Source organism: Mesocricetus auratus, unplaced genomic scaffold, assembly GCF_017639785.1.
Source record: "Mesocricetus auratus isolate SY011 unplaced genomic scaffold, BCM_Maur_2.0 Super-Scaffold_100003, whole genome shotgun sequence".
Classification (NCBI taxonomy): domain Eukaryota; kingdom Metazoa; phylum Chordata; class Mammalia; order Rodentia; family Cricetidae; genus Mesocricetus; species Mesocricetus auratus.
Window position 1 is genome coordinate 16,918,325 of NW_024429188.1, and position 26,688 is coordinate 16,945,012.

The 26,688-nt window shown below is 43.4% G+C and overlaps 2 long non-coding RNA genes across 3 annotated transcripts in view; one reads left to right on the forward strand and one right to left on the reverse strand.

Annotated features, from left to right (window-relative positions):
- The window catches only part of LOC106021469, a 37,605-nt gene extending 18,633 nt beyond the window's left edge, over nucleotides 1–18,972 (forward strand). Inside the window, exons 9-11 of one of the 2 annotated variants that reach the window (XR_005876740.1) lie at nucleotides 15,628–15,686; nucleotides 17,360–17,456; nucleotides 18,659–18,972. This is a non-coding gene — a long non-coding RNA (uncharacterized LOC106021469). Of the gene's footprint in view, nucleotides 1–15,627; nucleotides 15,687–17,359; nucleotides 17,814–18,658 lie in introns of those variants that run through there. The other variant, XR_005876739.1, reaches the window with a different exon arrangement.
- LOC121139959 lies at nucleotides 5,604–24,973 on the reverse strand. The gene is made up of 3 exons (XR_005876741.1): nucleotides 24,770–24,973; nucleotides 16,780–16,817; nucleotides 5,604–7,314 (listed from the first exon to the last, which is right to left on the reverse strand). It is a non-coding gene; the product is annotated as an uncharacterized LOC121139959 (long non-coding RNA).
- Between the last annotated feature and the right edge of the window lie 1,715 nt (nucleotides 24,974–26,688).

A 26,688-nucleotide genomic window follows, 5' to 3' on the forward strand; every position in this document is an offset into this window, starting at 1 on the left:
CTCCATTGAAATGCCTTTCAAGAGCCTCTGGGCTCTGGATGTCAAATACACACCCCTCCCAGTACCAGTGTCTTCTTTATTTGCACCCAGGATCAAATTTTCACCTAGAGTGTTAAATTCAGCATCCCTCCTGCCTGACCCTGACCCTGAAGTACGGTCAGCCCAAGACTGTGCCCAGATTATCAGCCATCTGCAATATTAATGACCAGACCTCCAAGACCACCCCGTCAGGAAGGCAGATGCAACTTTATTCATCTATGGAAGCAGTTATGTACAAGATGGAGTAGATTTGCAGGAGAGGTTATATTGATACATAGGTAATCTGGACCCAGTCTCTGCCTCAAGGGATATCAGCTCAAAAGGAAAGCTGATAGCCTTGACCCAAGCACTAAAATGGGGAAATAGGCGCACTGTCATCATCTATCTATACTTATAGCCAATATGCCTTTGCCACTGCAAATGTCCATGGTACCATCTACCAAGAATGGGGTCTGTTGTCCTCTATGGGAAGACGTAAGAAACAGACACCTCAGCTTTTCTAGCAACTATTTGGTTGCTGCAGAAGCTCGCTATCATCCGTTGTCCAGGACACCAAAAGAGTACTTGGTTGAAGCCCGAGGCAACAGATTTGCTGATGCCATAGCAAAAAGAGTAGCCACAGAGTCAGTGAGGCCACTACAAATGGTAGGTACTTCCTTGGTTCTCACCCTCCTGCCAGAACCAGACCTGCTGGAATAGCCCCCACACACCAGTTAGGAAGAAAATCGGGCCAGAGGGCAGGTTCACTAAGACAGAGGACTGGTGGGTTCTTCCAGGGGGCACCCATCCTACCAGAAACCCTGGAGCCATGTGCTGGCTTGCAGATTCATCAGCACACACCTGGGATCAAGCAGATTAAAGGGGTTAATCAGGGACAGGTTTTTCCTACTCCACCTAGGTGAAAGGCTTGAACGGATTCAGTGCTGCTGTACTATCTGCGCCCAGGTGAACCTGAGGAGAGGAAAACCAGCACTCATGGGTGTATGAGAAAGGGAACATTGTCCCTGTGAACACTGGGAACTAGACTTTACTGAAGTTATTCAGTTTGCCTACCGGTATTTGCTAGATTTTGTAGACTTTCAGGATGGGTAAAGTCAGAAACAGCTAAGCAGAATGGGTATCATTCTCCAATTTGGCCTTCCCTCCTCTTTGGCATCTGACAATGGTACAGCCTTTATGGCCAAAGTGTGTCAGCATGTGGCTGAAATTCTAGAACTACATTGGAAATTACACTGTATTTATAGGCTCCAAATCTCAGGACAGGTAGAATGAGCTAACATTATGTTCTTGGCAGAAACTGGCTAGTGGTAGACCAAATTACTCCCTACTGTTCTTTTTAAGATGAAATCCTCCCCATACCAAGACAAGCTGAAATCATTTAAAATAGTATTTGGCTAACTGCCTCCACTTCTTTCTGCCACGGAAAGGCCACGGGTTATTGAAATGTCTAATCATTCCTTCAAGACCTTACAATCACCGCACTAGACGACTAGAGGCATCCGGAGTCATCTATCACCCCTACCATCTGCTCCACCCTTGATTGAACCAGCACACAAGTTCCAACCCAGGGACTTGATGTGGGTCTGCCCCTTACTCAGCAAGACTCTGGAAGCTTTCCTGGAAGGAACTGTATGCCATGATTGTGACAACAGCAACAGGTGTCACAGTAGTGAGGACCACAGCCTAAATCCACCACTCCCATCTAAAGACAGACAACCAGCCAAGAGAAAGGTGAGAAATGAAGGGTAATACAAGATCCCCAGTGCAACTCCTCCACACCTCAAACTCAGACTGCTGCTAATACTGGGACTCTTGATAGGTGAGTCCATTGTGTGGCCAACTAAAAATGTTGACCTCTGGGATTGGGAATTTCTCAAACCACAGAGGGGACGATAATGGGCATTTTCCAGATCACTGCCTCCTGACTTGTGTTTACATTGAACCTGGGTGATTTCTTTGATAACAGTGAACTTATGGTGAAGTTACAGTCCAGTACATCTGGGCTTTGGAAGCAAAATGAGGGAAATCTTCTGATCCTCACCATTTTAAACATGCCCGGCAGACGGGCCTACCTACACATTGTCATAAATGGAACAAAGTTGATCATTGCTCCACCCCAGGTCTGTGAGACTTGGTCTGACCAGGGTGGACATAAAACCCGTATATCTCCATTCGACAGGTATATCCTGCCAGTGATTACAAACCTGGGAACCGCAATTACCTTCACTTTAAAGATTGTGGCCTGGAATGAATTGACCACCAATTGGCTTACAGACCAGACCTGGGGATTCATGATTAAGTTTATAAATTATGGAACTAGTCCTGGGCAGAATTTACTATACAGAAAAAGTTATCACCCTGTCAGGCAATCCTCTAGGCCCCATAAAAAGCTGACTACTTCAACCAAAGACTAGGGTGTTTCCTTTCCCTAGGCTCTCTCTGCAGACCACTTGTCCCATGGTAATAAATCAGCCCATAATCACAATCAAAGGGCCTATAGTAACAGACTCCACCTCAACACTGCTCCAGAACAGAGTTAAAATTTCACTCCCCAGTGATGCCCCTGAGCTTGAGACTTTAAGGTTATTATGTAATTGAATACATCGTTCACTCCTCAGCCTAGGAAGAGGTTACTAGCTTTGTCTAGGCCCAAGGTTTCCTTTTAATGTGGGCATAAGGACCAGTCCTCCCATTACACCAACTACTATCCCACCAGAAAATTTAAATTGTAACAGAGGAAACTAAGCTCGCCTTGGAAGATCCCCAAAGGAAAAGGTTCTTGTTGAACCTTCTCTTCAACTTATAATCACTCAGCTTCCCTTTATCCAACTTTGTAATGGTCACCTGTATACCAGCAATATCTGAACATATTAGTGTCTACTTCCTTACTCCGGTGGTGACATAGTAGGCCTGTACATTCAGCCTTGCCAGGTGTGTAACAGCTGAACATCTTGAATTAGGACCACAGAATAGTGCATTCTAACCACTATTCTCCCCCAAGTAGACAGTATGCTGGAGAGGAAGGTAGGAAACTTCCACCTGCATTTAGAGGACGCTCACTATGAGACCCAGCAGGGCCTTGTCAGGAAAAAGAATAGCAGTCTCAGCTGTAGTTATACCCCTCCTCTGACGTAGGAATCACAGGTGCAGGGGCCTTGGGACCATCAGTCTTCATTATCCAAGACCAGAACATTAAAACATTGATTACTAAAGATATATACAGAAACCAAGTAGATTTCCTAGCAGAATTGGTGTTACAAAACTGTCAAGGACTAGATTTGTTACTTATGAAGAAAGGAGTTTGTGCTGCCTTAGGTGGAAAGTGCTGTTTTTTTATGTCAATAACTCAGAGGTTATATGGGAAGCACTAGACAGGGTTCAGAAAAAGATCCAAGGGCAAAGGAGAGAACTGAGGCTTCTAACTGGTACCAGTCTGTTCTCTTGGTCCCAATGGCTCACAGCCCTCTCCCCTTTAACTGCTATAGCTAAGTCCATTCTTTTACTGCTCTTCAGCATTATGATTGATCCTTGCATTTTTAATTTTTTTCTTTTTTTGTTGTTTATTGTTTTTCAAGACAGGGTTTCTCTGTGTATCTTTGGAACCTATTCTGGGATTCACTGTAGACCAAGCTAGCTTTGAACTCAACAGAGGCCTGCCTGCCTCTGCCTCCCGAGTTCTGGGATTAAAGGCATGTGCCACCACTGCCCAGCTGGCCCTTGCATTTTATATTGGTTGCTAACATACATTAAAACATACAGCTCTGCTAAGACATTAGCCCTACAAGTGCAGCCGTATCCTGTACCTCGACATGAACCAATGATTTGATCCCTTATGATACAGAGCCAGTGGGGAATGGAATGGCTAAGAAAACTCTTAGGAGGGCACCTGGTTAAACCCTATCCTTACCCCTTCTGCATAGCATGCCTGCAGTTAGGCATTACTCGAAGCTGTGATGGCTGAGGAAACTTAGGAGGAACTGCTAGCAGGGCAGCTGGTACTGAATGGTTAAAAACCCCTCCGGCACAGCATGCCTTCCATTAGGCTTTAAAGCTGTGGTCCTGCTACCAGTTTTCAATAAATTCAGCTGATTACAATTTAAATTGAGTCTGTGGTCTTGAATTACATAACAAAACCAGTGGGGGCGGTGCTCTGCATCTGGGAGAGAGTGGACTTGAGTAGGTTGAGGGGAGAAAGGAGGGATTGGAGGAATAGGAGTGGTTCTTCTAGGGGCCTTTAGTGGCCTCATAGATTGAGCATCAAGGGAGATGTTGGGGCTCCAGATGCAGAAGTTAAAAGGTCCTAATAATGCTAGTCATTCACCTTTGGTTTGGGGAAAGATACAGTCAACGAGTTCCTTCTCCCTGGCTCCCTGGGTATAATTCTCTTTTGTGAGATTGAGAGGCCAGGTGGCTGACTGAGGATTGCTAAATCTGGGCCTTGTCTTAGGAGGCCCTGTGGTGCCTGTGCCACGAGCAGGTCTAATGTATTATTAGGTGAAAGCCTGGAGATTTAAATGAAAGACAAGACGGTAAGCCGTTTGTGCTAAGAGAATGTGTGTATGTCTTTTTTGCAAGGAGGGAGCAGCCTTATTTACAGACTTACAGCACAGTGGAGAAACCCCAGGTGTAAGACTCCATGTTTTCCTCGTACTAGATATTTATGCCAGTGGGGCAAGACTGGGGCTGTAAGCCAGGACTCAAGAACAGGATGCACCTGTGGTTATCAGCTGACAAGCAACTCACAATAAGGTCCTCTATTCCTAAACAGCCAGATTGTTGAGAAGGATTTATCAGTGTTGGGCATTGTCTGTGGGCACTGGTTGTATAACAGAAGATTGTCTATATATTGGGGAAGGAAACTAGGGAACAAATTTAGGTTGGTGAGATCCTGCCCAAAGTAATGAAAGCTGTCTCAAAATCCCTGGGACATAACTGTTGTTAGCAACATAAGTGCGACTTAGAATAATGTAGTGCCAGCAAGATAGGATCCTGCCAAGAGACAGAAGAGGCAGGGCAGATAGGACCTAGGCCCCTGGGCATGCTCTGATATGTTAATGAGCCAAGGCTTCTTATGTATAGCCTAGTCTGAGGTGAGCTTTTATATACTAATGAACTAACCCCAAGATGGTACTGATGTATTCATTGAACCAGCCCTAAACTGTTGAGTCCTTCCCTGTACAAAAGAAATGATAGGGGAAAATTGGGACTTTGGAAGTGACCCCTAGGATTGCATTGCCACGTTTCTGAGACATGACATCTTAAAGACCTTCTAGATTTCCACCAGTGCTGCCATCCTGGCCTCCCACAGCAGGACTTCATGAAGGATGTGGGTCCAGCTCCACAGCTTGTGAAGCATCCTAACCAGAGATTCCCCAGTGGAACTCTGCATCAAAAGATTTCTGCCCAACCAACTGTTCCTCACTTGATAAAATATCTGTTTAATTTTTATATTAGTTGGCATGGTACTACAAGGAATGATTATACGAGTAAACTGAGCACATTCAAAAGACAAATCTTGTGTGGATGGTTAATCCCATCGGGTGAGAATAAGACCACAACCATACTTTTGAGCCAGATTTGAAGCAAGCTTTAATTAAATACTGGCCATGATGATAGACTCTAGCCAGTCCACTCTGGGGTTCCCAGAAAGTGGCCATGGGTCATATTTCGCAGAGGCTTACAAAGGCAAACCTATAAGGCTACATATTTCCAGTCAGGAACAATCAGGGACAAGCATACATTACCTGCCTACATACCCCCTGCCTACATCCAATCAGAGGCAAGCACACATCTTGATATGTTTTCTGCCCACATACCTCCTGCTCACATGTGATCAAGCACATCTGGTGCAGTTGGGTCAAACAAAATTGTTTAGGGAAGCAAAAATATGGCTTGTTGTTTTACATGAACAGTAGCCACAAGCATTTCAGGAAGCATCTGTTCTTGGGCAGGTGGGGCTTACAGGTTAGATGCATTTTTGTTTTGTGGACTGTGGTGTCTTTGCCACGAACAAGTCTGAGCTGAAAATGAAAGACAAGATGTCCAACTATTTGTGCTAAGAGAATGAGTCTGCCACCTTTATTGCCAGGAGAATTCGTGTGTGTGTTTGTTGTAAGGAGAATGCCTGTGTTTGTCTCTGCGTGTGTCTGTGTGCGTGCGTGCCTGCGTGTGTGTGCATGTGTGTGTATTGTAAGGAGTGAGCAGCCTTATATACAGACTTACAGCACAGTGGGAAAACCCCAGGTGCTAAGAACTCGTGTTTTCCTCACGATGTTGATGTCAGGTGGGCAAGACTGGGGCTGTAAGCCAGGACTAGAGAACAGGATGCACCTGTGGCTATCAGCTGACAAACAATGCACAGAAATCCGTGGGGGCTGGGACCCAACATCTCCTCCTTCTTTATATATATAAATTAGCGCCTGTCTTAGGTGACTAGGACGTTGACAGCAACCTTTCCTGTCAATGGAGAAATCACCCAGGCTGCATGACCCTCCTGTCTTAGGTTGGCTGGCATCCCCTTAGTCTCACCCATCATTGGCTGCCTCATTTTTCTGTGGCTCAACCATAGTTGAGCTGAAGGATTCTCTGTGGCCCTCAAGTGTCAAAATGAGCCTGGGCTTGTCTAGTGCCGAGGTGCCTTCCAAATGAAATAAGTCCTATGGCTACAAGGCCCAAAAATAGGGACCCAGCCCATTCTTTGATTAAACAGCCTGCCATCTATAATTCCCCCAAGGAGGATCTCTCTAGAGAACGAAGGAGCCCAGGTCTCGTTTTAACACAAATGTGTGCCAGGGTAAGCAAACAGGTTTAAGGATGTTTGTTGATCAAGATTTAAATTTGCTAAGTTATTTAAGGAGCTCTGAGTGCTGAGAGCCTCTGTTACTTCCCCTGTTGGTTTATCCACTGTGCTGGCTGTAGTTACAGACTGTGAGATGGTAGTTCCAGATCAATAGCTGCAACTACCCCAGCAGTGATGCCAAAGTCTCTTTTCTGACACATTAGGGCAAGTTATGTTTCTCTGGAGAAATACACTGGCATAGGCGCGACTCTGGGCACCCAGACGATCAGGACAGAGGAAGCTTTCATCCAGTAGCTTGTAAGGTTGAGAAACTGGAACTCTGGAACCCGCTGTTTCCTTTCTTATTCGATGACATCAAGGGCCAGGAACACTGGTTCAGTTGTCTCACTGGAACTGGCTTGGGCAGCCTCTCACGGTTTTATGTCCGGTTCTTCTCTTCCCAAACAGTCCAGCAGCCATCTTGCTTTACTCTTTTCCTGAAAGAAAGCACAAACATTCCCTCCACAACAACCTGGGTCTTTTCCGCTGTCTAGTGTATGGATGTCTCTATCTGACCTGAGCAAAAGTTGCTCGAATTCCATAAAAAATTTTACATCACATGGAGACTGGGGACATTACTCCCCACCCTTTTTTTTCTTTTGATGTGTTTTGATCAATTTTCCATTGAGTATTTAGACCTGTTGTCTGTTTTTATCATTTTTGGAACTCCCATGTAAGCAAAACATTTTTTTAAACAATGACTTATCACATGTTTGGTGGCTTTTCTAGTTTGTGTAGTGGCCATCAAGAAACCTGAATACCTATCATCTGTCATGTGTATACATTTTAATTTGCCAAATTCTGTAATATGAATAACAACCATTTGCCATAAATGATTAGGAAGTAGGCTTCGAGGGTTCATTCTTAAATTAGTTACAGATAAATATTGCGGGCACACCTCATTGACAATATTGATGAGCAGTCTCTATAGTTAAACCAAATTGCTTTATTTTGATGATGAAAGTTATGAGACTGCAGAGCTCTTTCTGCCTGAGATAAAGTGACCAATTTTGTTAATCTATCTGAGGCTTAATTTCTTTAGGCTATAACATATGTCCCATATAACTTTTGAAAATTACAGTTTGTGAGTACTCTTCTAATCCAATTTGTAAAGCTCTCGCTGACAATGCCTCATTTGTATCTTAGCTGATATGACCTAATTTGCATCTACACTGACTCCTTTGTAGGTGGGGTCTAACAGGGCAGCAGTTTCCCTGAGGCTTTTTCTCAAAAACTTTTTTCAAATCATGTATCAACTTCTATTCTCTAGATTTCTTTTTCTTTTTGGGGTTTTATTTTTTTTTGGTTTTTCGAGACAGAGTTTCTCTGTATTGTTTTGGAGGCTCTCCTGGAACTCGCTCTGTAGATCAGGATGGCCCCGAACTCACAGAGATCCGCCTGTCTCTGCCTCCCGAGTGCTGGGATTAAAAGTGTGTGCCACCAATGCCCAGCTTAGATTTCTTTTTCTAACCATAAAAATTTTAGAATTACTGTATCCTCTCCTCTGCTAAACTCTATAGAATCATCCATACAGATTCCCTTTACTCTTAGGCCATGCTGCAGGCTTCTGCTATTTTTCCACTGACTGGCTCTGAGGACTCAAATCGCCAACCTTTCCGGTTAAGGTTAAAAAAGTCCAGTGTGCCCCTCATCATCCCTCCATTTGAGAAGTTCTGAGCTACACGCAGGGGCTACAGCTGTACCCACTCCTTGTAATTCTGTAGATGCAGGGTAGAGAGGCTAGGCTTTTGGCCAAAAATTTTTAGAGATGACTCGCAAAATTGACCTTAAATTTGTAAACAATATTTTTGAAATGTGGGCATCGTTCTTTCCAAAACTGCTTCCTCCTGATTGTGGGTGCTGAAATACCATGGGGATCATGACAAAACACAGAAACCTGGCCAAGTCCTTGTTTTTGTAGTCTGCATCATCTCAGCTGTTTTAAGCAATTCAAAGGCAACATAACAGCACACAGTATCCAGACTCTTGTGTATTTTCCATTCCATATACTTTTGCCTCCTTATCTCTTTAACAATTCTACTACCGGTACCTTATTTCTGTAACTTTATTTCTTTAACAATTCTACTACCAGTACCATGTTTTTACTTTTATATGCCATTTACTTTTACCTTTTTTAACCTGGTACCCCTTTCCTTACTTGCTGGCCAGCCTCTAAGAGTGATCTCTCAGGTTCTCCTTTCTTTTCCGACTTCGAAAGCCTGGAGATTTAAATCAATCCACCCTCCAACCTAGGGCGATCCCTCAGGCACAAGCCTGGAGATTTCCTCAATCCACCCTCCAATTGAGGGTGATCTCTCAGGATCCCCTTTCTTTCTCAACCTTGGTGTTGAGCAAAAGCATGGATATTTAACCTGGTACCCGTAACTTGGTACCCTTTTCCAATACACCCTCATAACCTTACTTGCTGGTCAGCCTTCAAGGATGATCTCTCAGGTTCCCCTTTGTTTCCTGACCTCAGTGTTGGGCAAAAGCCTGGAGATTTAAATTGTACCCTTTTTCAGTTTTGCTGAGTCCTTTCCTCTCTTTCCCAAGTCCTTTCCTCTCTTTCCTGATCTCTAACTGGTACCCATTTTCAATTCCTGTTGACCTTCCGTGATGAGGCACCAGGTGTCTGGAGCTTGAGGCTACTCTGGCAGTGGCAGCAGCTGCAGCAGCAGACCAAGCTCCACCGCACATCCGCTCCCTTCTGACTCTTTGCCCTCAGCACATGCCTCCACTCCCCCCACACACACAATGGTTCAAGTCTCTGTGACTTTCTTTCCCAATCTCAGTGGAACCTCCACTTGTAGCATTCTCACCACAAACAAGTCCAAGATATAGGGAAATGAAAGACAAGATGTCCAACCACATGTGCTAAGACAATGAGTCTGCTGCCTTTATTGCCAGAAGAAAGTGTGTGTGTGTGTGTGTGTGTGTGTCTGTGTGTGTGTGTGTGTGCGACATAAGGAGTGAGCAGCCTTATATACAGACTTACAGCACAGTGGAAAAACCCAGGTGCTAAGAACTCGTGTTTTCCTCATGCTAGATGTTGATGTCAGATGGGCAAGACTGGGGTTGTAAGCCAGGACTAGAGAACAGGATGCACCTATGGTTATCAGCTGACAAGCAATGCACAGAAATCCGTGGGGGCTGGGACCCAACAGTGGGCCTCTTAAGCACAGTAATTAAAATATAAAACATAATTTTGACTCTCATAGGACATCCTGTTGAGCCAAGCTATCTGCAACTGCAGTGATCCAGATAAGTTACTGGGGGTGCATGGTATTTGGGTCTTCCTGGTGAAGGCAAAAAGGGTTTGGGAGGAGAAGGGGGATAGTAAAGAAGGCATCGCTAAGATTGAACATGGAGCTGGGCTGTGGTGGCGCACGCCTTTAATCCCAGCACTCGGGAGGCAGAGGCAGGCAGATCTCTGTGAGTTCAAGGCTAGGCTGGACCGATAGCCTCCAAAATAATACAGAGAAACCCTGTCTCATAAAAAACCAAAAAAAAAAAAAGATTGAACATGGAAAGAAGGCAGCCAAGGAGGGCATGGAAGATTGGTGCTTGCATAGGATAGTGGCTGTGGATAGCTTGGTTGATTTTCTGGTGGTCCTGGACCAGTTGATAAGTACCATTGGCTTTTTTATGCCTAGAATAGGATTGTTGTGAGGGGAGTTGATGGGAATTAAAAGAATTACTTGCAGTAGCTGTTCAATCAATGATGGGCTTGAGTCTGTGGCACATGGTGGGGGTGAGAGGATATAGGTCCTGGACCATGAAAATTATAAAGACAGGATTATGATGGGTAGCTATTGAAGGGTTTGAAGTGTCCCAGACTCAAGGGTTAGTTAAAGGCAAGAGGTTATTGGTAGAGTTTTAGGTTTGGGCAGCAGCACCGCCTAAGCCCAGGCTAAGGAGAAATATGGTGGAGTTTTTTTGGGGGGGGTATTGTGACTTCTTTTATTGCTTTATTAAAAAAATACAAGTTAGGAGTTAAATATTAGGGAAATAAATCTGAGAGATTAGTGGAGTGACAGAGAAATGGTCACCTATTCTCTTCGCCTTCCTCACTTGAAAAAGGACCATGCATCTCCATAGGCCCCTCCTCCTTGCTCCTGTGTGTCCTAGCTTTCTCTCAATTAGCCAGCTGGGGGTGGGGGGACTGAGAACTCAGGTCCTTTACTGAAACAAGGCAGTGGCTGAGGAATTTCAGCAGAAGTTGGGGGAGTACCAGTACAATCTGATGAACAGTCCATCTTCTAGTGACCCCATTGTCCACAGATTGGACAATTGGCAAAGTGTCGTTGGCTAGGGCATTCCTTAGCCTAGTGGCCAGTTTGATTACATCAAAAATGGGGATATGGTATGTGGCTCACCTCCTTGAAAAAGCAGGTAATGAGGTGGACTGGATGGGCTTGAATTTGTTAAGAGTTTCAGTCAGGAATTAGAAACTGGGATGATGTTCTTTCCTATTCCTTTCACGATCTCTTTCTTTCCTCTGCCTTCCATGTACACACACCCACACAGACATCCACCACACACCCAGGAAAGGATAGAGTGGAACATTGTTAGAACCAGAATTAGTGGACCTCTGCATCAAAACAGTATTTTCAGGGTATGCCTGGGCTCTTGCACACATGGACTCTCAGCTGCTCTGACTGCATACATGCAGAAGACTTGGGATCAAGCCAGCCAAAAGCCCAGCATGGATGGAAGAGGTGGTCATGAAGTCCCATCCCTAGCTGAGGAACTACTGGCAACTAATGGATGCAGGGAAGAATACATTTTCTTCAGAGATGTAGGTCCCAAAAAGCTACTCATATTCCAGTTAGATGGTTCTACACCATGCACATATAGGCAACACTACATGGATTCAGTGGATTTTTAAACAATAGTGAATGAAGTTTGGAGAAAAAGTAGTAGTGAAAGAGATATGGGAAGAATTGGAGGGAAAAGGATGGGGATGGATTTGATCTAATTACATTCATTTGAATGTGTAAAATTCTCTTATGATACAAAACATGTTTAAAGAAATAACCTTAGGCTGGTTGTTGTAGCTCAGCGGTAGAGGAGTTGCCTGGCAAGCATGATATCCTACGATTCATCTCCGGTACCCCCCCCCCCAAAGTAGCCTTGCCTTACCTGGAGGAATAGCCTTCCCTTTAACTAACCTAGACATGAAATGTAAATAAAGTCCGGCTGTTGGGAGCACAACAGTACTTGTGCTCCAGATTGCTAGGGAAACCTGGAACGTTAATTGTACAGGGGTGTCTCTTCAAAGGAGGACATACCTGTTTTCTGCCCAGAAGGCTAGGAGTGGATATTGTTAATGACCCGATGGCGTTTTTGCTATCTGTAGAGGGAGCCCTCACCCAGAATGTTTATCCCAGACACTCCCTCCCTGGACCTTTATCTTCAGCTCCCACTCAATATAACCCATCCTTAGGGGAACTGTCATACACTATGTAGTCATAAACTATGTAGTCATACCTTAAGCTTTATTGTTGCACCTCGAATTGAAATTATTGTTGCCTGGAAACTTTTTCCAAATTGTGCTATGTTTAAGTATGTTGACAATAAACTGCCTGGTATCAGACACCTGAAGTTTGATCTAGCCTAAGTCAGGCTGAACCGAGTTTTCATTGTCACCTCTTTTCCAATTGTTTCTCTGCCTGCCAGGACACATGTAGGGACCCTCAGCCTGTGTTGAGTGAACCCTTTTCCTTGCCAGCCGCTTTGGTTTTTCCCCACCAGTCGCCTAGTCCCTACCACGTTGCAGTCCCCAAATGAACACACAGGACCCTGTATTAATTATGAAGCTGTTGGCTGTTTGCTTGTTTCTTACTGGCTATCTTTGACTTAAGTATTTAACCCATCTAAGTATTTATCTTACCAGAGAAAAGATCTGGACTTCTTACCCCTGTGGCAGCTACATCTTGACTCCCTGTGTTTCTCCTTCCCAGAGTACTCCTGGACTCCTAGTCCCACCTATCTTGCTTCCCTATTGGCCAACAGTGCTTTATTGACATATACACAGGACTTCCCTATCAAGCCTGCTTCTTCCACCTTCTCCCTTTTGTGGAATCTGTAACTCTCCTTTTCACATGGAATTGTAAAATCTAAGGAAGGGCAATTGTAATGTTTCCTCCTTTTGCTTTTCACTGTTTTTCACTTGTACAATTCATGGATCTGAAACTGATTTTTCAGGGGAGAAGAGAGAACAAGACTGCCCAATAAATTCAATGAGCAAAGAATGGTTTATTATAGTACACTGTGTTTGTCAGAACAGCTGCTGGGAACTTTACCATTGGAAGAAGCTTTGTGGAAGGGTACTGCAGTGCTAGGGATGCTGTGGCGATGCTGGATGTGATGTAACTGAAGCCCATGCCCTCACAGCCAGGCTCTCCTTGCAAAAAGTTGAATTAACTTCACTCACCAAGCCTTTATAGCTCTCTCATGAAAAACAGATCTTTGTGATGAATCGTACACATAGAACTATGTAGAAAGAAAGGAAATAAAGACATTAAGCTATGGAATGGAAGCTAAGCCCCAATGGAAATATTAGTCGTGCTTGAGGGAGCTGCCTAACTAGCCCAAGTAGCTATCCTACACTATGTAGAGAACACCCAAAGACTGACTCCTACTTGGGTGAAGAAATCAAAGAGCTGACAAGCCAAGAAACAGTCTTCCAGGGGTGAATACTTTATTCGGGTTTTGATACCGATACTAATACTAATATCAGGCTTTGGTGGCCACCTCCCGAGTCCTTGTGTCCAGGAATTGAACACTAATAGGAAAGCAAAGCAAGATAGTTCATTATGAAAATACAGACTTGCAAAGGAGGAAGGAGGAAAGCCCTCTGCATAGGGGTGACAGTTGTGTGGGTTGGTCTGTTTTGAGGGCCCTGAGCAATTGGATCAGGACCTAGCCCTGGTGCACGAGATGACTTTTTGGAACATCTTCCCCATGCTGGGGATTCCTCGCTCAGCCTTGATACAAGGGGAGGAGTTTGGTCCTGCCTCAACTTAATATGCCATGCTTTGTTGACTCCCATGGGAGGCCTTACCCCTTTCTGAAGGGAGGAGGAGGAGTGGAGATGGAGGTAGATAGGAGGTGAGGAGAGGAAATGGGAAGAGAGGAGAGAGGGGAAACCAGGGTTGGTATATAAGATAAATGACAAAACTAAATTTTAAGAAAGAAAATGTAGGCTTGCAAAGGAAGAAGTGGGGTAGAGCATGGAGAAAGTTTAACAGCTCAAAGGGCCCTGCTGTATAAAGAGCTAGGGATTTTATGTTGCCTTATTGGTGCCTCTCTGGCCTATTTACATAACGTGAGCTTTTCTGTACATGCTCTATTCTGTTACATGTAGTTCTGTGTTTTATGTATCACTAGCATCTTTTTGTTGTTTTGTTTTGTTTTTTTGAGACAGGGTCTCTTAACATAGCCCTGGCTGTCCTGAAACTCATTGTGCAGACCAGGCTGGCCTAGAACTCACAAAGATCTGCGTCTTGCATACTGGAATCAAAGGCATACACCACCACACTCAGCATTAGCATCTTAAATAGTCCCCCAAGGTATGTGTTTTGATATCACAGTAGGTATAGAAGTGCCTCTGTTCTTGTACCACTGGTGTGAGTTGGTTTTAATTGGCCTGGAAAGGGGGAATGTGTTAGTTATTGTTCTATTCCTGATGACCAAGGCAGCTTTTAAAGGAAGTGTTTAACTGGAGGCTTGCTTACAGTTTCAGAGGGTTAGTCTATGACCATCATGGTGAGGAATGTGGTGGCAGACAGGCTTGTGTCATGCTGAAGCAGTAGCTGAAAGCTTATATCTGATCTTCGAATGAATAACAGGCAAGACCACCCCCAGTGACACACCTTCTCCAACAAGGCCACATCTCCTAATTCAACCCAGACAGTTCAGGAAACCAAGCATTCAAATATATGAACATATGGCAGGCATTCTATTTAAATGACTACAGGGGGTTTATATGACCTTTCTCTTTGTCAACTTGTTTTTTCATATGCTAATTTTGGAAGGTTTGTACAAGGCCTTCTGGACCCCACTCTCTGCCCTATTCCCATTCCTTAATACTTGGCTCGGTTCAATCCTTCATAGTATAGAATGGGATGAGCAACAAACCTGAGAATGGACCATCTCTAAGCATGGATTTTTAACTCATTCTGAAAACTTAGTTTTAAAACAGTTCCGTGAAAGGAGTGTACTATGGAGTGGATACATTAAAAGACCTGATATGTCAGAGACTTCACTTCTCTCCCTTCATTGACTGCCTATAAACGCTTTGTTGATAAAAAGGGAGGTTTTGGGCCTCTAGGGCTTAAAGCCTAGGTTGTTTGGAGAGAGCTTATTTCTTTGGTTTTGTTCGAAGGGTACTTAGTCTTTTGGGTTTTTCTTTCTTTCTTTTTATTATTATTATTATCATCATCATCATCCATCATCACCATATCATTATTGATCTTTGGGAAACTGACAGGTTCTGTATGGGTACCCACAGAGGTGTGCATAAACAGAACTTCATCTCTGGTCTAAATAGCCATTTAGACCTGAAGTGGGTTATATTGTACTACCTTTGAGGCTCAGGTAGCTTTTCTGATTGTTTGGGGGAAATTAATTTTTGTATGATAAATTTCAAAGGGTTAAAATTACCAGGAAATTTGTATGTTTGTTTTTTGAAGCAAGTTTGGTTTGGTTTGGTTTTTGCCTTATTGTGTAACTATTTAAATTTCTAGGATGGGGACTGGAGAGATGGATCTGCTGTTAAGGTCACTTGGCTGCTCTTCCAAAGGAGGTGGGTTTGATTCTTTTTTTTTAAAGATTTTATTTATTTAGTATACAGTGTTCTGCCTGCACTCCATAAGAGGGCAGCAGATCTCATTACAGATCTGAGCCACTATGTGGTTGTGGAATTAAACTCAGGACCTCAGGAGGAGCCATCTCTCCAGCCCTGCAGATTTGATTCTTAATACCTACATGACAACTCACAGTGGTCTATAACTCCTTTTCTGGGGGACCCTATGCCCTTTTATGGCCTCCACAAATACCAGGCATACGAATGGTACACAAACATACTTCCAGGCAAAACATCTATCTATCCATGTAAAATACCTTTTTAAAATTTCTAAAATAGATGCTATCAGTTCCCTAAGCCTTATACAGGTAGATGATGACTAAGAAGGATCTGATACCTTGAAACATTATATAACCCATATTAGATTCTGGTGAAAGATGTGTATCTACCTGACTGTTCTTAATATTATCATATTAATTTATAAGTAAAATCATTTTTAGCAAAAAAGGGTAAATGGAATGAAATTTCTTGTTATTACAGGATAAAGATTCTAAGAAAGAGCTAAATTTCTGGTGTTTAAATTTTTGTGGTTGTTGCTTTTGTAATGCTCTAAGAACATGCCTACTTTGCATTGAACTCACAGCACCGTCTAATCCCATAGGGAAGGAGGAGGAGACTGGAGCTATGTCTCCTCTACCACAAGAAAGGGAAATAGGAAAATTCTACCACTCTTGCACCCTGACAGAATACTGTTTGGCTAGTGAGCATCCATCCCATTGGAGGGAAGGCTATCCTCAAGATATTACCTAGTTTGAGTGTGGTTAGCCTGATGTTACTAGGCTTTTAGTTCATTCTCAGCCTGAGAGGTGTTAAACAAAAGCTCTAATCCACCTTTGTGAAATCACCAACAGAAAAGGGCTGATTTGTCTTTATTTTGGCCACTCATTGCTCAGGTGGGCCATTTATGCTCTTTTAAAATTTCTACTTTCTTCAGAGATGAAAGCCTAGTGATTGGTAGACCTGTTGAAGCGGCATGGTACCTCCACCACACAAACCCTGATCTTACAGATGCTGTTACATCAGTAGAACCTACCTGAAACCCAAACACAATGTCTTCATAAGCAGTGCATCCTGTAACAAAAAGGGGAAGATGTAACTAAGCCAGGGGTCTAAAACAAAATGCATGCAGTACAATAAAATTACTCTGCATTTTTAGGAAGAACTTGTCAAATTTATTGACAATACATGAATGTTCAGAAATTCTGAAGGATATGAGAGTGGTTAACATTACTATTGTAAGACAGTGTTAGTCTGGCAGTGGTGGTGCACACCTTTAGTCCCAGCACTCAGGAGGCAGAGGCAGGTGGATCTCTCTGAGTTCAAGCCAGCCTGATCTACAGAGTGACTTCCAGGACAACTAGGGCTATTACACAGAGAAGCCCTGTCTTGAAAAAAAGACAGACTGTGCTGGTGTGGTAATTTGAATAAGAAATGTCCCCCATAGGCTCACATATGTGAGCACTTGGTCTCCATGTGTCAGCACTGTTTGGGAGCGTAATGGAACCTTTATAGGTGGGGTATGGCCTTGCTGGAGGAAAAATGGCACTCAGGGTGGGCTTAAAGGATTTATAGGCTTGCCCACTTCCATTTCATGCTCTGCTTTGTGTTTGTAGATGAAGATGTGATCTCTCAGTTTCCTGCTCCTGTCACCATGCCCGCTGCTTGCTATCATGCCTCCCTGCCATGGTGGACTCTTTTCCATCTGAACTTGTAAGCCACGATAAACTCTTTCTTCTATAAGTTGCCTTTGGCTATGGTATTTTATCACAGCAACAGAAAGTAACTGATACACCTGGATACTCATTTTAAAAAAACAGAGTTGGAAGTGGTCATAAGAAATGAATCACCTTATTATCTTTAAAGTATATAAGGTAAAAGAAGACAAAAAGATGAGAGAGATCACAGTTTTTATGGCTACAACCAGACAGAAAATAAGAGGTAGGCAAAGTGGGTTAGATAAACAAGAGAAGACAGAATCCCTATGGAGAGAACAGTATTGTATACTGCAAGGAAAGGACACACTGGCGGTAATATTCCTAAAATTAAAGAAAGGGACTAGAAAAGAAAGAGAAGGAAAAGCAAGACAGAAGATAATGGACATGAATGTCATCCAACAGTGAATGATAAAGCAGAGAGAACCCCCTTGATTATTCAGAGCCAGTTACAGTTTTGCCACCAGAGTCCCAGGTACAATTGACAATAAACTCTCAAGCCACGGAGTTCATCTTGGACATGGATGCTACATATCCTACTTCTAATGTCCCAGAGAAGCAAAACTTGAGAGCTCACGGTAGGGATAAGGAGGAGATGCAGTGGAAGCCCTTCCTACCACCGGTGGAGTGCAAACTGGGAGAGTTGAGATTCAAAGAGTAAGACTCCATGGACAGATGGCATCCAGGGTTAAGAAGTAAAATCAGCCTGGGAATCCAGCATGGGACTGATCAAGACCCCCTGAATGTGGGTGTCAGTGAGGAGGCCTAGGTAATCTATTGAGCCTTTGGTAATAGATCAGTATTTATCCCGGGTATACACATGGACTTTGGGCACCCATTCAACAATGAGCGACGCACTCTCACCCTTAACTCTTGGGGGAGGGTCTAGGCCCTGCCCTGTATGAAATGACAGACTATGGACACCCCCATGGAGGTCCTCACCCTCCCTGGGGAAATGAGGGGATAATGGGGGGGTTGGAGGGAGGGCACGGGAGGAGGGGAGGGAAAGGGAGAGGGACCTGGAACTGACTTGTGAAGCAACCTTGTTTCTCATCTAAATTTAAACTGAAAAATAAATTTAAAAAAATTAAATAAAATAATTATAAAAAGAAGTAAAATACCAAGATTAAATTGAAAAGAGAATCATTGTCCTAGGAGAAGTGACTCAGTGGTTAAGAGTAATTGTTGCTCTCCTTACAGATGAACTGGATCTGGTTCCCAGTACCCACATGGTAGTTCCCAACTACCTGTAATTCCAGAAGGTCCAACACTATTATCTGACCACCTTGGGTACCAGACACATACATGATGCACATCTGTACATGAAGGCAAACACTCATTAAAGATTACATTGTTAAAAAATACTCAAAAGGGAATCATATTTTGGATGAAACTGAAAGTCCACCCAAAAGAGAATTTGGAAGGAATTGAACTAGTGTAAAATTTCTTAAATGTGGTCTTTGATCCATTTGTACTTAAGTTTTGTGCATGGCGATAGATATGAATCTATCTGCAGTCTTCTACATGCCAATATCCAGTTATGCCAGCACCATTTGTTGAAGATGCTATCTTTTTTTCTATTGTATAATTTTAGCTTCTTTGTCGAAAATCAGCTATTCATAGGTTTGTGGATTAATCTCAGAGAGTTCAATTTGATTCCACTAATCTACCTGTCTATTTTTGTGCCAATGCCAAGCTGTTTTCAGGACTACAGCTCTATAATAGAGCTTCAAGTCCAGCCACACTGAACCTGTTAGAAGAGAAAGTGGGAGGTACCCTTGAACGAATTGGTACAGGAGACAGCTTCCTGAACATAACACCAGTAGCACAAACACTGAGATCAACAATTAATAAATGGGACCTCCTGAAACTAAGTAGCTTCTATAAGGCAAAGGACATAGTCAGCAAGACCAAAAGGCAACCCACAGATTGGGAAAAGATATTCACTAACCCCACATCTGACAGGGCTGATCTCCAAAATTTACAAAGAACTCAAGAAGCTATTCTCCAAAACACCAAAGGACCCAATTAAAAAGTAGGGGACTGAACTAAATAGAGATTTCTCAATAGAAGAGACTAAAATGGCTGAGAGACACTTGAGAAAGTGCTCAACTTCCTTAGCCATTAGGGAAATGCAAATCAAAACAACCCTGAGATGTCATCTTACTCCTGTCAGAATGTCTAAATTCAAAAACACCAATGACTCGTCCAGTGCTGGTGAGTGTGCAAACTTGTTCAGCCACTTTGGAAATCAGTATGGAGATTTCTCAGGAAAATGGGAATCAGTCTACCACACGACCCAGCAATTCCACTCTTAGGCATATACCCAAAAGATGCCCATTGATACAACAAGGATGTCTGTTCCACTATGTTCATAGCAGCATTATTTGTAATAGCTTAATCCTGGAAGCAACCTAGATGCCCCTCAACTGAAGAGTGGATAGAGAAAATGTGGTACATTTACACAATGGAGTACTACTCAGCAGAAAAAAACAATGGATTCTGAGTGAGGTAACCCAGTCATAAAAAGACAAACATGGTATGTACTCACTCATATATGGATTTTAGACATGGATCAGGGGAGAGTCAGCCTACAATCCCAGGGCCAGTGAGTCTGGGAAACAGGGAGGTTCCCAAGAGATATGCATTATTACCCCCCCAGAAGTGGAAAGAGGCAAGATCTCCTGAGCAGATTGAGAACATGGGGGGAGAAGAGAAGGAACCAGGAAAAAGAGAGGGAGATAAGAGGAGGGTAGAAGAAGACATGGGGGAGCAGGAAGGCTAAGTTGGGGTAAGAATAGAGGAGACCAGGATGAGAGAGATCATAGTAGTTGGAGTCATTATAGCTTTAAGGAGAGAGCTGACACTAGTGAGATTCCCAGGGATCTACAAGGATATCACTAACTGGAAAACTAAGTAATAGAGGAGAGACTACATTAATAGCCCCTACCTGATGATAAGGTTGGGGACTACCTTATGTGACATCCTAGAACCTTCATCCTGTGACTGATGGAAGCAGAGACAGATACTCACAACTAAACACTGAACTGACCCCCTGGAACCGAGTAACAGAGATGGAGGAGTGGTGAGCAAGGCAGTCAAGACCGTGCTGGTGAAACCCACAAACACAGCTGACTGGACAAGGGGGAGCTCTTAAACCCCAGACTGATGACTAAGAGGCCAACAGGGAACTGATCCAGACTCCATGAATGTAGTGAGGAGGCCTCAGAAATCTCTGGGGCTTTGGGTAGTAGACTAGTGTTCACCATGGCATACAAATGATCTTTGGGAGCCCATTCCACATGGAGGGATGCTCTCTCAGCCTGGACACATGGGGAGGGGCCTAGGTCCTGCCCTGGATGAAATGACAGACTCTGGATATCCCCCCAAGGAGGGCCTTACCCTCCCTGGGGAATGATGTGGGGATTTGGCTGGGGGTGTGGGGTAAGGGTGGGGCTGCTGGAGGGAGAAGGGGGAGCCGGGATAGACATTTGAAGCATGAATATTTCTAATTTAAATAAAATACATGCATAAAATAAAAAAATCTTAAATGTGGACTCATCTGTCTTTGGATCATCCTGCGTTGCTGGGAGTCTAACTCCAAATGGATCAGATGACCTGGGATGGTTGTGTGAAGTCAGCGCAGCAAAGAAACTATAATCACCTGTTTCAAACAAGTGGCCCAGGATAGCCTGTGCTGTTTTTATTTATACAGTTTCAATAGTTTGCATGAACAGTTTTACAATCAAGTTTGTTTCCTCTTGTATCTGATAATGGTTCCATTAATTGCCAGTTTGGTCCTTTACCTCATTCCCTTTCTGTCCCCCAACTTTCCCAAAGGTAACCATTACCTACCTGATTCATAGCTCTAGTGTTAAAATCATAAGCAGTATTGCAAGAAACAAAGGAAGTTTTCTCACTAGGCACACCTACAGGTAGGACAGTATGCCTAGTTGGTAGCGTTTGCAGTTAAAGCATCATGCAAAGTAAAAGAAAGCTTTGCCTCTAATGGTTAATACCTTTGGTGAAATCTGAGTTCTCATAATCAACTCATCAGCCAAGGTGGAATCAATTCATTCTTCATTATATATTACCCTATCTCCTATAAAGAATATACCAGGTTTTCCCCAATTATCCTGTAAAATATGTAACTAAAAACTTAATACTTGGCAATGTTTATTCCTTGTTCTCATGTCTCCCTCCTATCAGCTTCCTATAGTATTGACACAGTTATGCAAATTTGTAATATTGTCATAAGCTTCTGTGACTCTTTCAGGCTAGTCACGAGGAGTGTTGGAAAGGCAACATCCTGTTCTTGAGAAGCCTTAATTCATGGTCACATCTGAAACATGCAAAGGTTTTAGGTCCTGAATCAGGTTCACTGTTTATTTTAACAGCATCCTCCATGGCTCACCCAGAAGAGAGTCATCAGGGGGAAGTTTTCCTTAAGTAGTAACTATTTAATCCATAGCTCTGAGAAAGTAAAACTAGAAGCAGTCAGTAATATGGTTTGTGTAAAGAAAGCAAGGAGAGCAGGTAGCAAATATACCCTTGGGGTCATGCCCAGAATTATGCAGTGAACTATCTACCCATCAGCCTTGACAAAAATGGGTCTGATTCTCCAGGGCCATTCACAAGGAGAATTTGTTCATGCTATTCTCAGACCTTGTCCCCTGAAGAAGTCACATGGCTCTTGGCACTGCAGCACACTCAGTTCTATCAGTTTAAAACTGAGTGGACATAGATGTTTTGAAGGTTTGAAAGCTCCTAATGGCAGTGCATAGGATATTCATCCCTTACACTTTGAACTGTCTTACATTAGGATTGTCGGTAATTTTCTAGTTTTCAATCTTCAATATGGTTGCTTTTGCCTTCTTAATAACAAGCCTCAGATGCCGCTTGCTTTTCACTGGCAAGATCCCAAACAAGAAATAGTATGTGCTGGTGAGTTATTTGTCAACTTGATAGAAACTAGAGTCATCTGAGAAGACAGAACTTCAGTTGAAAAATTGCTTCATCAGATTGGTCTGTGGGTATGTCTGTGGGGCATTTTCCTGTTTGATGGTTGATGTGGAAGTGTCCAGGCCACTGTGGGGGTTGCAACCCCAAGACAGTTGGACTTGAGTTGTATAAGAAAGAAAGCTGAGCAGCCTATGGAGAGCAAGCCAGTAAGCTGTGTTCTTCTGTGGTCTCTGCCTCAGTTCCTGCCAGCAGGTTCCTGCATGAATTCCTGCACCGACTTCTTTAAATGATGGACTATGAGGTACAAGGGTAAGCCAGATAAACCTCAAGTTACTTTTGGTCAGTCTTTTATCACAGCAAAAGGAATCAGACTAATCCAGCATATTAAAATATATTGTTTGCTTTGGGCCTTCAAAAATTCTCCCACTGTCTTAAGTAAGATGTTACCCAAAGACTTAAGAGCTCTGACACTTAGCTGGGTGATGGTGGCACACCCCTTTAGTCTAACATTCAGGAGATCAAGGAGGGTGGATCTCTGAGTTCGAGCCCAGCCTATTTGACATAGTGAGTTCCAGGACAGCCAGAGCACCACAGAGAAACCTTGTCTTACAGAAAATAAAGAGTTCTGTAACTGGAAGGAGTATTGCTGCAGTGTTTAAAAATTAGTATATTTAACACCAGCTCATTGCTAAATCACCTGGCATGTGGTACATACAAAGTGTCATCCCACACAGAGTTGGTATTTGTAAACAGAGCTGATTACCTCAGCTGTCAAATTAAGAATGGAGCTTAATTTCCAATCAGAAACAATTGATGACAGTAAAAGTTCTAATAGTAGGAGGCATCTGTGAGTTTTTAGGCATGGTTCGGTTCTGCCAAACTTGGGTTCCTAAATTTGGAATAATAGTAAAACCTCTGCAAAGCCCTGAAAATGCTAGATCCACAGTCTGTATTGAGATTCTAGAATGCCAGTGGGCATTTGAGAGTACTAAAGAGACACCACCAGCCATGGGATTATCTAACCCTTAAGAGCCCTTCAGGCATCTATGAGCAGCAAGGCATAGATTTTGAGGTATTGATTCAGATTCAGGCCGTTGCAACCACTTGTGCTAGCTAACAAGAGGGGGAGAAGTTGAGATTTGGGCAGCATCTATTATGATGTTTGTACTTCTTCAAGTATTGACATTATTAGAACAGAAAAGAGGATCCTGGCTGACAGTGGGATGGTACTCTGAATCTGGGTCCCTTACTCCCAGTATTGGAAGTTGATCTTAATTTGGAACATGATTAGAAATTCTCCATGTAGTTTGTTCTAGATGATCAGATTTGTTGGCTCTGGTGCTGATGGCTTGTTACTGGGAACTTCTTTCTGGGAGCAACTTTATGGAAGAAGATGCTATTGAGCTGGGTATACTGTTAACTCTGGATAAGATAACAAGCTCATGCCCTCCTAAGAGACCGACACCTCTGAACAAAGGCTGAATTATATGTAGTTACTAGGGTTTTATAACTGTTGCAAAGAAAACAAATATGTACTGTTCCAGAATACACATTAGTGACAGATCAGTGACATACAGACTTTTGGAAAGAGATACAGGAAAGAAAAATGTCAATCATCTGATGGAAATACTTGTCCTACTTATACCTTAGCAGCCAAGTAGCTACTATGAACTGTCCAGGGCACCAAAAGATGTTGACTCCCACAGACTGAAGGACATTGAAGAACATACAGAGCCACAAAACAATCTCCAAGAAAGTCACTTACTGGGTGGGGTTTAGATACTTGCCCAAGTTTACACCTCATCTCTCAGAGCATGGTGACAAATGAGCCAGAGCATGGGACTTCATCATTATGGAACCTTAAAGAGCACAGGATGGTTTTACTCTTTGACACCCTGGTACATCCATTTTAAGACATTCATGAGCCCAGCAGTGGTGATACACACTTTTAATCCCAGCATTCGGGAGGTAGAGGCAGACAGATCTCTGAGTTCAAGTCCAGCCTGGTCTACAGAGTGAGTTCTAGGACAGCCAGGGCTACACAGAGAAACTCTGTCTTGAAAAAAAAAAGACACTCGTTATTTTGCTGCAATGACTGGTAATGAAACATGAACCTCGAATCAACAGACCCAGGTGAATTTTATTAAAGGGAGAAAGGGGGGGCTAGTAGCTAGCCAACCAAAGAAAGAGAGGGGGCATAATGGCGCAGAGCTTGAAAGGAGGAACTCACACATGTGCACTGAGCCCCGTAATGAGTGACGCTGTGATGACGTGCTGCAACCCTGTGCCTGCCCTGCCCATTGTCAAGGGGTGGGGTTAGTATGATGCCAGAAGTTCCAACTATCTCACCTCTTATTATTATTAAAACGGTGGGTTGTTAGATGTGACAAGTTTGGGAATAAAGGCGTCCAGTTCTCAACACTGCTTCCTGCTGACTTGGGAGGGGGGTGTTGACCATCTTTAGGCGACCTGAGGAAGATGGGGTTTTGCCATGTCCTGGGGTACCTGGTTGCTCCATCACAGTCCTGGCTGTTTGGAACTCTGGCATCTCTATAGATCTGGCAAAATGCAAGCAGAGTAGAGGACAAAGTTAGGTTTAAATTTTTTTCTTTAGGTACTGGTACTTGGGGGAAGATTGTAAGATGAGGGAGGGGTTCCCCAGGGGATCCTAAGTGGGAAGGGAATCCGAGACCTGGCGGAGAGGTTGAATAATATTCATTTGGAGTGAATCTGACCTGTTTGGATAGGTCCAATTCAACTCCCTGGAACTTATAAGAAACCTTTGAGTTTGTGAAAACATAAGTATTAGACACATTAGCAACATATTTATGGTAAAGACGACTTGGTTGATAGCATTAGCATTTTTAAAGCTGACAGATATTTTTAGCACAATAAAAAGCACCACAATTTTGAGCTTATAGTTTTGATTGCATGGTGGCATTGTGTGGTGTTTAGTACCCTGTTAGAATTGGATTAATAGCTTATTAGCTGATTGTTTTATTGTCATCTAGGCTGTATGGAATTTTTCTGGTTACCTTTACTCAGGAGGCACAAATGTTTGGTGGTCTTTGTGTCTCTAGATCCGTGGCTTCCGGCTGGCATTCTTGTAATAACAGCTAATCGATTGGATTAGAAGTTTTAAATGAGTTACATAGGAGATTGATGAGCAGGGTGTCATTAGAAACAGGAGAGTTTAGATCAGCCTGAGGACAGGAAAGAAAGCATATGGGGTTCCTAGTCCGGCAGAGTGTGGTTGTAGGAGTGGAGCCTTATTCTTCTGAAACAGGAGGCAAAGTAGTTGATCCCAGTGTCCTCCAAAGCTTAAGGGAACGAGGTCCTGTTACAGTAGCTGTATGCAAGGGGTGAGTCTCAGGTGAAGAAGTAAAGGGTTTGAGGCGGGATAAGTGAATCCAGTGGGGAAGGACCTCAAGCTTAGCAGCTGTTGGAGTGACAAGAATCAGCCTCAAGGGGCCCTGCCATTTAGGAGATAGGGGAGAGGGGTGTTGGACTGGAAGAAAGAGAAGGACCTAATCCCCGATATTAATTGGGGATGTACAGGGTTGAGATAGGGAGTAGTCACTAAAGTCCCATGGGAGGGCATGGAGATGATGGAGTAAGGGTGATCAGGGAGAGGTGAGAGGCCAGATGTTAGAGCTGACCGCCTATACATGAGCTCAAAGGGTGAGATGAAAAGGGGTCGTCTGAGGAGAGCCCTAAGCCTGAAAAGAGCCAGAGGTAAGAGCTTTACCCAGTCAAGGTGAAGTTCCTGTGTCATTTTAAGAACATTTTGTAAAGAACAGTAGTTCGCTCTACCTTCCCTGAGGACTGGGGGTGATATGGAATATGAAAATGCCAAGGAATGTTGAGAGCTTTAGATAGGGTTTGGGAGACCATTGTCTGACTGAAGAGAGGCTGGAATCCCAAACCGGGGAATAATTACCCTGAGAAGTATGTCAGAGACTGTCTGGGCCTTTTTGTTAGTGGTTGGGAATGCTTCTACCCATCCCAAGAAGGTATCAAGTAGTACCAGGAGATATTTAACTTGCCTGACTGTGGGCATGTGGGTAAAGTCAATTGCCAGTCAGTCCCTGGGGAGAACCCCTGGTCTGGTGGGTGGGAAAAGGGACTATGATACCTGGAGTTAGGATCTGGACATCTAACAGGTTTTAACAAGAGGCAGTGATAGTTTTTAAGAAATGTAAGTCCTCAGAAGTGGGTTGGAGGTGAGCCTTGACAAACTGAGAGGGAACTTACTGTTAGGGCAGAAG